Here is an 8427-nt window from a genome sequence, read left to right as displayed (position 1 = left end):
ATTGAAGAAGTCACCCTTCTCTGAAATTTTCCTTAACTAAACAAAAGCTCAATGAAGAAATGATGACTAGAGTTCCACACCATGAGACAATATAGAAAAATTATAAATACAGTATCATAGGCTTTATGAGCACCTTGATAGATATTTTTTCCTCTTGGGAGAAATGAGATCTACTTTAGGACCCCCAAGTTGGTATAGTGAAGAACTTATTCGTGTTTGAGTCTGTGTGTGTGTGTGTGCACTCACACACGCACGTGTGCATACACACCTGCACAGAGCCTTCTCTAAAAGATAATGAGGAAAGGCCAGAACAGGGGAATGAAAATATTGAGCGACACATGGTGTGGGGTTTTAATGTAAAACCAGACCTCCAGGATTATCTGGTCTAGGAAGGCAGGCTGCACCACACAGGGCGGCTGCAAGACTTGAAGGTGAGGAAGAAAGTTAGAAAGAATGTGCTCACTAAACCAGTCCAGAAGACACCTGTTTCCTTTGAGACACCATGCAGTCCTTCGGCCATAACATGTCCTTGTCATTATTAACTTCCAGCCAGAAGGGATCAGAGCAGTCTGGGCACTGCCTGCCTCTTTGGCGTTCACTGTCATTACATCCCTTTTCAAGCTTCAACACCTCAAAATCCCCAAGTCCAACTGCTCAAAGTGCTGCTGACAGCTGCTTCTTAAATAAGTTGAGAAGTGATTTTAATCTCAATACAGCCTTAATCATGTTCTTCAGGAAAAAACTGCAGCCAGATTCCAAAGAGTTATTTTAAACCAGATTTATGCAAATAATCTCTCTTCATCACAGAGTTTCACAGAATATTATAAATTAACAAACCCTCTCCTAGTTTGCTCTTCCAGGTTTGACAAATACTGAACCAGAGGTGGCCTTGTGCACTTTTCCTTCTCTCTGAATTTTAGAAGTTTTTAAGGCATGGTGGTACATGTCTGTAATCCCAGAGGCTAAGGCCAAGACAGGAGGATTGCAAGTTGGAGGCCAGCCTCAGCAATTTAGCAAGATGTAGCTCAGTGGTTGAGTGTTCCTGGGTTCAAGCCCCAGTACTGCCAAAAAAGTAGAGAAGGAGAAGAAGAGGAAGAACATAGGAGGTTTTATTCAGTCTAAAGGTAAATGTAGCCATCTTGTAGTTTTTTTCTACCTCCGTCAAGAAAGAGGAAGTGACAGAAAAGTATCAGTGGGTGATTTTGGTAAGAAACTCTCCAGCATGTTAACAAAAGGGGGTTGATCTCATGGAATTCTGGCAAAACTCCCCATCTTTAGGCATCTGAGGGATTCACCTGTGGATGACAACAACCAGCTGTTCTCCTTTGCTGATGAGGAGCAGAATGATGGAAATGGAATTCAATCGGAGCAAAAGGGACTAGAATTTAAATTGAGAAGACTCACCGCCTTTATGGTTTTAGCATACTAGGCTCCTTCCCAGAGGAGCAGAATCTCCTTGCTTGGTGTCAGCTTGTTTGAAAGCACAGAATGGACACGATAATGTGACAAATCCTTTTTGGGTATACATTCAAATATTTTCCATCAACCTTATCCATTATCATGTACCTGGGATGAGAAATACACAAGATTTTTGTGGAGGACTTCTTAATATTCCCTTTGATGTTTTTGTAGAGGTTTTTAAATGTTCCTGAGGCCCCATAGGAAATGCTTTGCATGTATCTAGAGAAACATGGAGAGCCTGCCTAATCCTAAGGAAGAATCCATGATACTGTGAAACAGACTCTGCTGTATATTTTGGCTGTGTTCTATTTTGTTTATGGTACTAAGGATTGCACCCAGGTCCTTGGACACTGAGCTACATCCTCAGCCTTTTTTCTTTTTCTTTTTAGACAGGGTCTCATTAAATGGTCCAGGCTGGCCTCAAACTTACCATTCCTCTATCCCAGCTTCCCAAATAGCAGTGTCCAGCCACTGTATATTTTGTTAAATATTTTGAATGGTATTCCACACTGGAGTTCCCAGGGTTTCTGAAAAAGGATGGAAAATGAGACATGTACCATCCTCTCCTAGCACTGCACCTGACACTGTGTAAAAGTGACTTGCAGGCCAGTGCTCTTTCATGGTGGTTATTTCTTGGGAAGAGAAGGGGCCCCTCTGCCTGTTCTCCTTCCAATCGGCATCCCTTGAATGCCAGTTCCCATCCACACAGCCAGAGGCAGTGAGACACATCACTGTGCCCTGACACACTACTGTTTCTTGCCTCCCTGGTTTTAATACTGATAACCTGGAGAGTGAGGTGCTGTGACACTAACCAACTGAGGATCAATAATGGGGTCACTTATTTCTTCTTCCAGGGCTCAGAGGGCCGGAGTGTAAAAATGCACCCAAGATGGCGCCTGAGATGATGAGCTCCTACTCATACAGAAAACACAGTGAACCAGGAGATTAGAAGCTCAGATCTAGTCCTGGCTCAACCTAGTCTCTTGTCAACTGCATGCTCTCAAGAAAGCCCTGGAAACTCCCTGGTCCTCCATTTCCTGATCCTTAAAATGAAGAACCATTGCTGGGTTGTCTTCCTGCTCTTTTGGAAGTATCACACTTGTAGTGAGTTGAAATTCCATTATTTTCTCTTATATTCATTTGGTTTGCTTTCCTTGGAACTCTGATCATTGCTATAGGCAGATATTTGCAATTTAGAGAGCAAATGTCAGAAAAGGGGGGGGGGATGAGGGGTGAGCTTGCATGGAAATGACTATTGTGGCTTCTTTTGGTGAAAGAGAGTGAGCTTATAAAAGTCCTGCTAATTTGTGAGAACCAGGCACTTTTCCCCAGGAACTCATCTGAAAGGAATCAAGATTCTTTTAATGGAAATAATGGGTTGTGCTTAAATCAAACCCCTGCTAGACTTAAGTACTATGAATGCTACGGTATTTAATTTAATGGGTTTTTGGTTTTTCTTCTTTGACTTTTTTTTTTTTAAAGCAAAGGCATACTTTCAAGACAAGTGAGAAAGATTTAAATTTCTTGTCCAAAAAAGACCAGGGGACAGAAATACCAGCAGCTTAAGGAAGAGAATGAAAACCCAAGAAAGAGACCCTAAGGAGACGTTGAAAGGAAACATTTCGGTTAGCAAAGCACTCAAGACCTTTATACCATTTTAACGGTTCAAGGTTTAAAAAAGGGAATAAAGAAAAATTAAGCTGAAGCGGGGAGGAGGGGCGAGGGAAAGGTGAAGCCGAGGCAGAAGCTGTGAGTAGAGAGATGTGAAAGGGGATGAAAATAAGTGAAAAGTGAAAAATTGCTTTATGAATAAACCGTTAAAAAATAGTGAGTGAAAAAGCAATTGTGCTTCCAGTTATTACTGAATCACAAGCGCGTGGAAGCCGAGGCTGACCCGAGCAGCGGGTCCGCGCTAAGCCACGTTGCAGCAGTTGGTTCGCAGCAGTTCCTGTGGGCGGACTCTGCTTTCTACTTGAGTGTTCAGTTTCATTGTGATTACCCCCCATCACAGACGCGTGTGGGCCCTTTACCACCCTGAACCCAGAAAACATGACTTGGTCACCCCTCCGCCCTGCTGACACCACAAGGCAGGTGATATCTATCCTGGGGGGGACACACGCAGCATAGACACATCAAGGGGCAAGGGCCAGGGGAAGGTGAGGAGAAGCCGGGAATTTCATGAGGCTTGAAGTTCTTGCCTGTTTTTTCTGAAAGTGACCATGTGTTTTCATACTCAGTGCTCCTTGTCATTCCCTGCGATGTGTCCCATAAGGACATGATGGCCCTGGCACGAGTCTCTTCTGTGCTGACAGCTGACAGATTACCCTTCTCAGGAGCTCAGTAGGCTCAGGCGGAGCAAGTAAAATGCCAATCATAGCTGTCACTCCACCCCTTTGCATACTTGAGGAAGTGCAGGGAGCACTAGGAAATGGACCCGTTCTACCAGTGTGACTCTGTTGTCCTCTGAGCCTCCAGGAAGAGGATGATGAACGGAAGTGTTCTGCCACCCATCAGAAGATAGGCCCAGTATCATGAAGGATGGCTGGTGCCAATGGTAAAAGCCAGTTCCCAAACTGCAAGGTGGCACCCTCCATATCTGAAGTGGAGAACACAATTCTGCCTATACACACACAGCTAACTTTTGATTATCTGCTTTAGCAGAAGGGAGGTGGTAAATGGGTGCTCACAAATCCCAAGGTAAGTTGCATGGAAGTGATTTCTGTACCCTTCATTTCTGTTGCCCTCCCTGGACAACCCTCATCTCTGTGACAGCATCTGGGAGGCAGGTGTCCCAGGGACTGGGAATGCCAGCCCAGGGCAGCCTTTGACCCAGATGACCCATGGAGGTGCTGAACTGTGCACACAGCTGGTGTACAATCAAAGGATGAGATCAAGTCTAATGAACACATCTCATTTTTAATAACCAGGATAAGGCTATAGTTCTGTCCATTGGCCAATGGGACTGAGGTTTTCCTGAGAGCCCATGGAGATCTTGGTATCTGTTCTTGCTGTTGCCACAGGAGGATCCTGGCCTTGCGCTCAGGAAAGTTAAAAGCAATATGCTTTCCTCCCTGAGGTTTTTCATGCAGGAAGTAGATAGCATTGGGTTTTGAGTATCTCCAGCCCAGAAATAGGGAAATCAAGGAAAGGAAAGTCAAGGGAAATGCCTGAGACTCCTAGCAAGTTTATGCTGGAACTGGAAACAAACTCTGCTTCCTGCATTAGCAGATTAGACAATACTACTATTGCCCAGCTGGGCAGGACCCAAAGGAGTTTCTGCTATCATACCTGGGCAGGCTTGCCAAAACTGCCAAGTTTTATAGCATTAAATTACTGTCTTTTGCTTTGTCAGGAGCTTAACTCTTAACTAGTTCTACAGACATGTCAGTAAAGAAGGAGGAGATGGGGAGTTCTGGAGAATTGTGGCCAGCCGTGGCCTGCCATTATTCTGAATCCATCTCACTTCTAACTCCACACAACCACTGTCTCTAAAGCTGAGCTCATTCCAGATTCCTTTCATTGAGAGGTTTCCATCCCTTTGGGGGTGGCCAATTCCCCGACCAAGTGCCAGAGAAGTTTACATTGCCTGGTGCTTTAGTAGAAGGATCGGTGTCTGGCTTCAGCAGGTCTCTATTAGTCTCAGGTCAACAGTGTCCCAAAGAGGAAACTGAGGTGCGATCTAATCCCACCCCCATTAAAGCATGCCTTAGAGTATCATCAACTGCTGTTGAAGGGTAGCGTGGTCTTCAGGTAGAAGGCCCGTGGTGATCGCAAGAGTCAGATGCTGTTTTGAGTAAACTGGCTTTAAAGTTCATTTCACTTTAGAGCATGGAGTTTGTGTGTTCTCTACAAAGCAGAGGAAACATATTTTCTGTTTCAAATGCACATTAAAAAAAAAAAAACTATTGCTCCTGAGTTTAAGGAAGCATGTTCTCTGGTTTAAATATTGTCCATATACAGTTAACCAATGTTCCTAGAAGCAGAGATGAAAGTTGAGGAAGAGCAGTCTGGTCTACCTTTTTGTTCCTAATCAATGGAATCCCAAAAGGCACGGCTCCTCTAAGGATCACCTGAAGACTTGCTGTATGCCCACCTGCTATACAGCTTTTGCAACCAACAGAAACCCTAGGAGATTTATAGCAGTTTTGCTTCAAATTGCTAGTTTTTGTCTCCTTTAGTTTTGACCTACACGTGGATTCCAGACTGAAAATTACATTATCCAAAGCAAACCATTCAGCCCATCTTAGATAGGTTACAGCTGTTCCAACCCTTCCTCCAACTTGCGTATAATAACGTAATATATTATTGCTCATCTATAGCCTGAAGAATGATGTGCTCTTAAAAGGGTTGGCTGGAAAAAAAAAAAAAGAAAGAAAGAAAAAGAAAAGGAAGGAAGGAAGGAATCTTCTAAAACTGGCTCTATCACTTAGAAGTGAGAGAAGAATCTTTTAAATCCAGGTCTGAATCTTGTTTACATCAGAGAAATGTGTCTGAAAGTGGTGGAAGGAAAATGAGCGTTTTCTAGTAGAGACTCTCTGGGAGCTCGGCTAAGGACCAGGGGGCACTTGCTGGGCTTCTCCAACAGACAGGGAGGGAAAAAAAATTAAATAAAAAGAAAAAAGCAGGGTAGTGTCTGTGCTGAAGGTGCAGACTTCCTTCCGTACTTGGTTTTTTTCTCCCTTCTAAGGGCTGTTTGAAAGTTTTTCCTGTGCTTCTAACTGAGCAGAAACCGCATTATGTCCTTTGTCACCGTCTTTGCTCACCACTGGAGACCCTGGTGGTTAGAGAGGGAAAGTCCCTTTTGCTGGTGCCTGTGGGGGTAGAAGGTGTTGGGGGCCGGGAAGGGGCAGGAGGGGAGAGGGGAGAGGACAGATCCTTAAGCTCGCCTCTCTGGCCTAGACACACTCTTCAGTCCTCAGCCGCAAAGTGTATCTTTTGTGTAGTCCTGATCACCTTAGGGTGAGGGGCAGACATCAAGCAACAGAAAGAGAAGATGCTTCCCTTCAAGTGCTTGGAGGTTCTGGGAAGCCCAAAGAATGGCCACAATGACCTCTGTGGAGCCTGAGCATAACTTAATACCTGCCTCCTTAGCACTGTACCTATGGGTACTGGGTGAATAATGAGGAGTTTGGAGCATAGCTATATATTTGACTTGAGCTCTTTTAGGGCAGACTCTGTTGTGACAGTCCTTTTCTTTTTCCTCCTTATTTATATTGTAGTAACACACGCATATTAACATAAAATGTATCATCTTAACCATTTTTAAGTGTGTATAGTGCAGTGGTGTCAACTATATGCAGCTTATTGTGCCACAGATCTCTAGAACTTCTTCATCTTGCAAAACTGAAATGCCATACCTATTGAACGAAGATTCCCCGCTCCCCTTCCCCTCAGCTCCCCTAGTGACATTTCTTGATCATGCTTGTAACCATGAGTCCTTTTCTTTAATTAAGTCTATAAACTTGATTTCCATCCAGGGACTGTTTTGAGTTCACACACCAACTGACCTGCTTGGGGGAGCAGTTTGGACTCACTCTGTCATGAATATTCATCCCTTGCTGTCACTCATGGTCACAAATGCATGTCCTCAGCACTCTAGCCAGGCTTCAGCAGTTTATGGGGCTGTTATTTGCACCACCAAACCGGTCAGGAATGAAAATAACAATCAACTCCTCAAATGTTTACAAGCCTCCTGGGCTATTGCACATGTAATTTAGAGCTGCCATCTTGTCTCCTTCTCTCTCTCAGTGGAATGGAATGTCCTCTCCAGCAACTTGGTGGCTGTAGGGACCTGGGAAGGAGGCTTTTCTCGTCAAGGCTTGGTCAAAGTCCTCTTTGGTAGCATGTTGTTTGGGTTCTTGTTGCTCTGCGACACTTCCTCCTACAAATCACTACTAAACAAATCCTCCCTGGAGGTTGTCCCGGGAACCAGAGCAGGGACAGGTAAGTACTCTCACCCAATCAGCACAATCAATTTGTCATTCCCTGAAAATAGAGTGGTCCCTCCAGTCTGTCCTGCTCCCGCCCTCAGCACCCTTGGTTGGTGGGGACAGAGAGGAAGGCCTGGCTGCCGCTGAGCAATGGCACATTCCAGGGGAGTGGTTCCTCCACATTCACCACACACTGGGGCGTGTTGTGCCTCGTGCCTGCAGCCACCCTTGAAGTGTTGTTGTTACACAACAGTCATGAACTCTGGAATGTCTCTGGTCATTTACAGAGTGACACAGTCTGTAAATGACACTGTCAAGCTTCGAAGCCCAGAATGAAGTTGGCTTGTTTTTCAGAAGAGGCTAGTCCCGCCCAGACCAGAAGGAAGCTTCCAGGCGTCTACAGTGTCAGTGTACTTCTTACTCTGAGAGCAGAAGGCTCGGGAAACAGAATACAGGAATATTCCAAAGCACAGGCCAATAGCCTCGCAGACCTTTTGAAATACACTGAACTGTTTGACCATATTATTTAAGATAAAGCTTTCTAGAAATTAGCTGGGCACTTCTTAGAGTAATTTTTATCTTCTCTCACTCTTGCCTTGGTTTTTCCTTCTTTGGTTCATTTCCTTCATGAGATAAATGAAAAGAGCAAGAGATTAAGGTTCCAAAGAACATATGACGTATGACTCATGCCTATTTCTCCTCTGTAGTACTCATTTTAAATGGCATCGTTCCAGTAGAAGAAACAGAAAGTAAAAATGAACTTAAATACAGCTTCTCGTGCTTCTGTAATACAATAATTATGAAAATAATGCCTCGCATTTGATTTATCCTGTATAACTCACTAGTCTGTCCCAGTCATTATCTCATTTTTATCCTCACAAATACCCTTTGAGATAAGCTCATTTTTCCATTTTATGCATAAGGAAGAAGCAGCCTAGGAAAGTCAAACAAATTAGTTAATTCAGGAAAAAACCTGAGTCCTAAGCACATAGAAAATGTCTCACAATAGCTTGCCTCAGATCACATAGCTAGGAAC

Source organism: Marmota monax, unplaced genomic scaffold (assembly GCF_021218885.2).
Source record: "Marmota monax isolate L192 unplaced genomic scaffold, Marmota_monax_Labrador192_F-V1.1 WCK01_AAM20220418_F8-fsc00013, whole genome shotgun sequence".
NCBI classification, from domain to species: Eukaryota; Metazoa; Chordata; class Mammalia; order Rodentia; family Sciuridae; genus Marmota; species Marmota monax.
This window is presented reverse-complemented; position numbering follows the sequence as displayed.